Source organism: Alexandromys fortis, unplaced genomic scaffold (genome assembly GCF_014885135.2).
Source record: "Alexandromys fortis isolate MF-2015 unplaced genomic scaffold, M_Fortis_MF-2015_v1.1 scaffold_78, whole genome shotgun sequence".
NCBI lineage: Eukaryota > Metazoa > Chordata > Mammalia > Rodentia > Cricetidae > Alexandromys > Alexandromys fortis.
In genome coordinates this window covers 4032746-4040822 of record NW_026067977.1, presented here as the reverse complement: position 1 = coordinate 4040822, position 8077 = coordinate 4032746, and the positions used below count along the sequence as shown (strand labels likewise).

The following is an 8077-nucleotide window of genomic DNA, read 5'->3' as shown; positions in this document are numbered from 1 at the left end:
TGCTGGGAATTGAACTCAGGACCTTTGGAAGAGCAGGCAATACTCTTAACCACTGAGCCATCTCTCCAGCCCTTTTTTTGGTTTTTCGAGACAGGGTTTCACTGTAGTAGAACTAGCTCTTGTAGACCAGGCTGGCCTCAAACTCACAGAGATCCGCCTGCCTCTGCCTCCCAAGTGCTGGGATTAAAGGCATGTGCCACCACTGCTTGGCTAAAACTAATTCTTTTACTTGAACTAAATTATTCTGAATGGCACCTGCCTTAAAATAATCAACACCTGTCCTATTATTTCCCGCAGCTGTATTATCTTAAAGGTTTAGCAGAAATTAATATAGGCTGAAGGATTTTTTTTTTGTAAGACAGGGTTTCTCTGCTCTTGTAGACCAGGCTGGCCTCAAATGCACAGAGATCCGCCTACCTCTGCCTCCTGAGTGCTGGGATTAAAGGCCTGCGCCACCACTGCCCGGCTAGGCCGAAGGAATTTACCTATATGATAATAAATCCATCTAAAATAAACATATCAAAAGGTTTTTTTTGGCGACAAGAATATTATGTAGTCTTTGCTGGCCTGGAATTCACTAGGTAAAGGAAGTTAGAACTCAGAGATCTGCCTCCCTCTGCCTCGCAAGTGATGGGATTAAAAGCCTGTGCCATTGCGCCCACTCAGTTTACAATTTTGACAAATTACTATGAGTATATGACAGTATATACTTGGGGAAAATGAAAATAAAAGACTAAACCAGTGTGTAGAGCACCTCCTAACCCACTTCCTGAAGGAAGTAACTTTTTTTAAGAGGAAAAAAACAAAGATCCAAATTGGTTACAATCTCCAAGGCCAGACATTTCACTGAATCCCATACTTAGAACATTTTCCTTAGGTGTGATTATGAATAAAATCCTTGCCTTCACAGTTCAAAGCTGTGATGCATTAGCTGCTTTTAACTTCAAATACATCGCATATAACACAAAGAAAGCACACAAGCTCTAATTTGTTTTGACCCTGTTTTCTTCCTCCTATGTGTTTTGTGGTGTTGAGAACTGAACTCGCATCTTCTCGTGCTAAGCAAAAGCTCTGCTCTTGAGTTATACCTCTACTCCCTTAAATTTTGGAACTAAGATTAATGATAAACCTTAGATCAAACAACATATTCTAAATTGTTGGGCATGGTTTTGCATGCCTTTGAACCTGACTCTTTTTGGACAGAGGCAGAGGGATCTGAGATCAAGGCCAGCTTGGTCTACAGAGTGGGTTCCAAGACAGAAACCCTGTCTTGAAAAGCCCAACTGTCTTATGGTGGAGCAAGCCTTTATTCCCAGCATTCTGGAAGCAGAGGCAAGCAGATCTCTGTGACTTTGAGGTCGGCCTGGTCTACAGAGTTCCAGGACAGACAGGGTTAAACGAAAACAACCCCCCCCAAAACTGAAAATGACTAAATCATCATCTATTAGGGGGAACTAAAAGAAAAACCCTGATATTGATTCAACTATCATTTATTATATATTTAGTAATAACAACTGTGTTGAGTTGTTAATGACCTGGATACTAGGACACTTAAAATTATTTATCTAACATGGAACTGCTATTAAATTCAACAGTCAGGGTGGGAAGCTGAAGAAATTATTATCCAACAAAAACTTAATGCAAGCTGGGCGGTGGTGGCGCATGCCTTTAATCCCAGCACTTGGGAGGCAGGGGCAGGCGGATCTCTGTGAGACCAGCCTGGTCTACAAGAGCTAGTTCCAGGACAGGCTCTAAAACCAGAGAAACCCTGTCTCGAAAAACCAAGGAAAAAAAAAACTTACTTAATGCTACATCTTATGTTTGAGATGGTGTCTCATATAGCCCAAGATGACCTTGAACTTATGATACTTTTTCCTGCCTTCCTTCCCAAGTGCTGGCATTATAGGCTTATGCCTCTACACCTAGTTTTACTCTGTGCTGGGGACTGAACCCAGGACTTTGAGCATACCAGTCAAACACTAAACTATATCTCCAGTATCTGATACATTTTTAATTTATAATTTTCTCAAAATAAAGTTAAAAAAAAAAACAAAAATCTTGGCTTATATAACTTAATTATATTCAAAATGTTAATATTCACAGAAGCAGGCGGATCTCTCTGAATTGAGGCCAGACTTGTTTACAATGAGACCCCGTCTCGGAATGATAAGATTCAAGAAAAATACGCCTTTAATCCCAGCACTAGGGAGGCAGAGGCAGGCAGATTTCTGTGAGGCCAGCCTGGTCTACAAGAACTAGTTCCAGGACAGGCTCCAAAGCTACAGAGAAACCCTGTCTGAAAAAAACCTAAATAAATAAATAATCACAAACCAAGAGAAACACAAGTCACTCCCAACACAGCAGTTTCACCATGTAAATCACTCCCATTAACTAAGTTCTTGTAGTTGTAACCACTGTGAAAGTTCTGAATTCATTGTTTTGTGAGAACAGCTCTCCCTATGTAGCCTGTGATGGTTTCCGGCTCAAGATCCTCCTCTCTAAGCTTCCCAAGTGCAGGAACAAGTTTAAGCAAAAGATCTTAAAATGGTTCTCCTTTTGTTTTTAGAAAAGAAAGCTTCAAAGGCTCAGCAATTCTGTGTGTCTTACAAAATATCAACATTTCTACTTGATTTTGCAACACAGTCCCAATTATTTTACTACTCAAATTCACCCAAAAGGAATTTCCATCTACTTTATTGTAAAAAGTATAGCCCTCATAGCAATATGAATATACTCGGTGCAACTGAACTATACTTCAAAAAAGGTCAAAACTAAGGTTTATGTTAGATAAAAAAAAGGGATGACTGAGGGCTACTTGAAGGGGGAGGAGAAAATGGGTAAAAGAAAGTCAGTTCACAGTTTTCATTTGCTGGAAATTTACCACAATTCTCAACCACACCTTTAAAGGTTACACTTAAGTCAAAACTTACTTATAAAACAAGAAAACCTATCTTCTGTACTTCAAATACTTTGCTTTTCAACTCAGCTGCTATAAATACTCATCTTGACGCAAACATCCAGAGCAGCTGAACAAATCAACCTACCACTTTTTTTATTTCAGCTCTAAAACTAAAAAGAAACAAAGATAAATATTGTATCTAAATTTTTTGTTTGTTTTTGTTTCTTCAGTTTTTCTCTAGACACAGTCTTTGTAACCTAGTCTGTCTTGAAACAGCTGTCTACAGCTTCGTAGACCAGGCTGGCCTTGAATTTAAGAGATCAGCCTGTCTCTGCCTCCCAAGTGCTGGGATCAAAGGTGTGTGTTATCACCTAACTCTTACAACTCGTACAGGCAGGGGTGTTTGACTGCTTGCATACTTAATCCTCTTATCCACACTAACAACTACACTGCCACTCAATTTAGTACTGAGTTTGCATTCTAGCACCTCAAAATAAAAATGAGCACCAGGCATGGTGGTGCATGCCATTAATCCTAGCACTTGGGAGGCAGAGACAGGCAGATCTTTGACTTCAAGGCCTGCCTGGTCTACAAAGTGAATTATAAGGCCAGCCAAGGTACACAGTGAGACTCTATCTCAAAAAAAAGAGGGGGGGGGGGCATACCGAGTATTTTGGTAGCTTGAATTAATGCCCTATAATTTGTAACTTTTTAAAAAAGTAGGTTAGAGCAAGCAGTCCAGAAGTGAAGGATGGACAGTCAGTTCAAGGCCAATGCACACTATATAGTTAGTTCAAGGCAGCTTGAACTGCGTTACCAATCTCAATAAACGAAAGAAAAACAAACTTGGCAGCTCTGTGAACTACAAGTTCAAGTTCACAGTAGCCTAACAGAATGTAATTGTCCAAATTCAACTACCACCGTTAGACCCTTTCTACCTGCCCCTCAACTGCACTATCTTTTTGCCCATTTTAGTTGCAAAATAAGTGTCCTAATAATTTTCAAATTGTTTTTTTTTTTTTGGAGTGGGGAGTGTGTTTTAGGGAGTACTCTCCACTCACACACCACCTGTGAGGCCAGTTAGCGACCAGCCACACAGGTGTTTCTAAGAAACTCTTTTAAAGCAAAGGAGCCATAGCACTAAGATTTCGAATTGCCCAAACAGTCAATGATAAAAACCCTCCCATTTTATCTCCGACTAGGGTTCTAAAACTGCAAACACGACAAAGCCAAGCCGTTCATTGCACAACGTGGGCCAGCGCTTGCACCATGTAGGGAGAGCATCACGGATCGCTCAAAACGCATGCCATTTGCCCCCAGACAGAACGGCAGGAGACACGTGCCTAGACTGGGACCCCGCTCCCCTTTCAAATGTCAAGGGGCAAAGTTAGGAGTGGAGACACGGCAGTGAGTGACTATGAGTAAAGATGTCAGTTCTGTCGCGCTAGGGTCAGATACGGCTGGGGGAGAAAAAAGGTGTCCCTAAGCACTTTCCCTAGAAGGAACGGGGTCTCGACCCACACACAAAGAAGGCGCCACTGCCGCACTGCGCTCTGGTAGTCGTAGTCATATCCCCAAAGCAAGTGACGGCCAAGAAAGACAAGGTCCTGAAGAAAGTAGGCCCTTCGCCCCGGCCTCTTCCAAATGCACACAAAGGACCGCGCCACCACCCCCGTGCCCCTCCCGCCGGGACTTGTAGTTCCCTTTCTCCCAGCCAAGCCGCAGAGGGGGAAGAAGACAGACTACAGCTCCCGGCAGTCCCCGCGCTCAAGCCCCGCACCCTCTGCCTCCATCTTGGCTGCGGCCGGAGCCTCCATTTTCGCTCCCCCCCCCCCACTTCAGTCACAACCACTACCACCACCACAACCACGCGCGTCTCCGGGCCTCAACTCCTCACCAAGCCTCCGGGGCCTGCCATGAGGCCCGGACGGTTGAACCGGGGACGAATGAGGAAGCGTGAATAGGAACTCACACAGAGCGCTCCTCTACCCGGAATTCCAAGAGTGCCCACCTTGACTCAGAAGTCTCACCCCTTAGTCAGGGTCTCCTCACCTGTCCTTAATCTGTCTTCTTGCTAACCCCCATTGGACACCGAGGTCGTACTCACCCCAACAGCTCAGCGCCCCCTCTCCAGCGCCGCCATAAGCAGCACGGCCCGGTACGTAGGAATAAATCTCGCTTCTCTCGCGAGAGTTGCAGGCTCCGAGCGCGTGCTCGGGAAGGTAGGGGGCGTGCTCTCAGTACGCTTGCGCGCAAGGGCTGAGTGACGCTAGCGAGTGACCAGCGTTTATCCACGAGCAAGATGGTAACTGTTTTTTTATAGTCTCACTCCTGAGTACGGCCAGGAGCAATCTCGGCGTTTACTGACTCCGCTGGGACGCTGTGGGCGGAGTGGCAAGTGATTTTAGGCGTCTCTGGTCTTCGGGAGCCCGAATGTTTTGGGCAGGAAGGCTCCAGTAAACCTTGAACAGGAACAGTTCTGAGGGCGTATCCGGGAATGTCATGAAAAAAAGGATTTCACTTTTCCTCAACAAAAATCCGGGAGTCCTCAAATCACAGCTTCTCTTTAGTCACCGGACATTCTGTCTCCTAACTCTTACATTAGAATGGATTTCATTGGTTTAGAGGCAAGTTTTTAACAAAGTAATTTATAAATTTTAACTGAGACCTTTTGTCTAACAGAAACTACATTGCTTGCAACAGACAAAAATGAACCAGGCTAGCCAGGCAGTGGTGGCGTACGCTTTCAGTCCCAACCCTCAAGAAGCAAAGCAGGCAGATCTCTGAGTTCGAGCCCAGCCTGGACTACAGAGCTACTTCCAGGACAGCCAGAGCTACACAGAGAAACCCAGTCTCAAGGAAAAAACAAAAAACAAAAATAAAAAAAAAAAAACTGAAAAAACTCTCCAAGCCATTGTAACTGCTTTTCAACTACCAGAAGATATTTGTAGTATGCCAGTCTGAATAAATATTTAACCGGCTGAAATCGCTAAAAGGGATTGTTCATCTGATTGAAGCAGAGGAGTGTGATGGTTAAATCTGAATACTGCAAACATCAGTAGGTTTCAGATAATAAGAATCCGCTAGTAAAAGAAGTACTTTATACAGGTTCAGTGGCTGTCTTACTGGTTTTTGCTTATTGGTTGGTTGGTTTTTGTTTTTTTGACTAACGGTTTCTCTTGTGTAGCCCTGGCTCTCCTGGAATTTGATCTGTAGACCAGGCCTATTTGGAACTCAGAGATGACCCGCCTGTCTCCCTGGATTAAAGGTATACAACACCACCCACCCAGCCTTTTTTTTTTTTCTCCCCAGTCTTTTTCTCTACATAGACCTGGCTGTCCTGGAACTCACTATGTAAACCATGTTGGCCTAGAACTCAAAGAGATCTGCCTGCCTCTGCCTCCAAGTGCGGAGATTACTTCCCTGCACAACTATCTTTTTGTATGTGGTTACCATATTCTATGCATATAATAAATGTAGCTTTTCTATTTATCTACCATTAATTATTATTAGAACAAAATTATCAAACCTTCAGTTTTGTTTTGTTTTTGTTTTTGGGTTTTTTTTTTTTTCGTTCGAGACAGGGTTGGTTTCTCTGTGGTTTTGGAGCCTGTCCTGGAACTAGCTCTTGTAGACCAGGCTGGTCTCGAACTCACAGAGATCCGCCTACCTCTGCCTCCCAAGTGCTCAAACCTTTAGTTTTATTCAACATCTTGTCTTTTTGATTGTTGGAATGTATACAGCAATAAGGAAAATGGAATGCTAGGTTCTGTGGTACATGTTTGTAATCCTAGCTACCTAGGAGACTGAATTAGCAGTATGAAAAATGGGAGACCAAGCTGGGCAGTGGTGGTGCACGCTTTTAATCCCAGCACTTGGGAGGCAGAGGCAGGTGGATCTCTGTGAGTTCAAGGCCAGCCTGGTCTACAGAGCAAGTGCCAGGACAGGCTCAAAAGCTACAGAGAAACCCTGTCTAGAAAAAACAAAAAACAAAAAAGAAAGAAAGGAAGAGAAAAATGGGAGACGGGGTGGACAATGTAGTGAGAACTTGCCTCAAGATAGTTAGAGATAGATAGATAGATAGATAGATAGATAGATAGATACATAGATAGATAGATGATAGATAGATACATAGATAGATACATAGATAGATACATAGATACATAGATAGATAGATGATACATAGATAGATAGATAGATAGATAGATAGATAGATAGATAGATAGATAGATAGGGATAAGAGTCAGCGCACGCCTTTAATCCCAACACTCATTAGGTAAAGGCAGGTGGATCGCTGTGAGTTCAGGAAGAACCTACATAGTGAGTTTCAGAACAGCCAGAGCAGCCTGGTGGTGGTGGCACGTCTCCTCCTTTAATCCCAGCACTTGGCAAACAGAGGCAAGCAGATCTCTAAATTAGAGGCCTACAAAGTGAGTTCCAGGACAGTTAGGGCTACACAGAAAAACCCTGTCTCGAAAAACCAAAATGAAGAAAAGAAAAAAAGAACAGGCAGGGCAATGTATAGAGACCCTTTCTAAAAATGAATAAATAAATTAAGAGACTGAGTTGCTAACTCCTCTCTGCTCCTATCAGCATATCTTTTCTTAATAAACTGACTCTGAGTTTTCTATAAAAATAAAAACAAGAGAAGAAAAAAGTTGATGTGCCCTGATGGTTCTAGGTTCACACAAAAAGGAAAAAGAAAAATGGATATGGTCCTGTTCGCAAAGAACTTCCGGCTTAACTTCATTAGATAATCACAAAGCAAATATAAATGTGTAAGTGTGGTAAAGGAAAGATGCACAGTATTTGAATAACCTCCAGTTATGAGCAAATCATCTGGAGATATAAGAGGAGGCAGTATTCTTTTTCTGTCGGAAAATTTCTTCATCTCTGTTACTGTTGGTGCAGTTCCACCCATTCCACTGTGAGAGCCAAAGTTACATTTAAAGTTTAAGTTACTGAGCTCCAGAGATGGCTTAGTGGTTAAGAGCACTGGCTGCTCTTCCAGAGGACCTAGATTCAATTCCCAGCATCTACATGGCAGCTCACAACTGTCTGTAACTCCAGTTCCAGGGATCCAAACCCTTCTACACAGACATATAGCCAGGCAAAACACCAAGGCACATAAAATAAAAAATAATTTAAACCGGGCAGTGGTAGCACACGCCTTTAATC

The 8077-nt window shown here is 43.0% G+C and overlaps 1 protein-coding gene across 2 annotated transcripts in view; it reads right to left on the bottom strand.

The window, feature by feature from the left end:
- The window catches only part of Csde1 (cold shock domain containing E1), a 37345-nt gene extending 32215 nt beyond the window's left edge, over nt 1-5130 (bottom strand). The window contains exon 1 of one of the 2 annotated variants that reach the window (XM_050157576.1): nt 5007-5130. The gene's annotated coding sequence lies outside the window, so the exon portion shown is untranslated. The remainder of the gene's footprint in view (nt 1-5006) is intronic. The other variant, XM_050157577.1, reaches the window with a different exon arrangement.
- Nucleotides 5131-8077: the final 2947 nt, after the last annotated feature.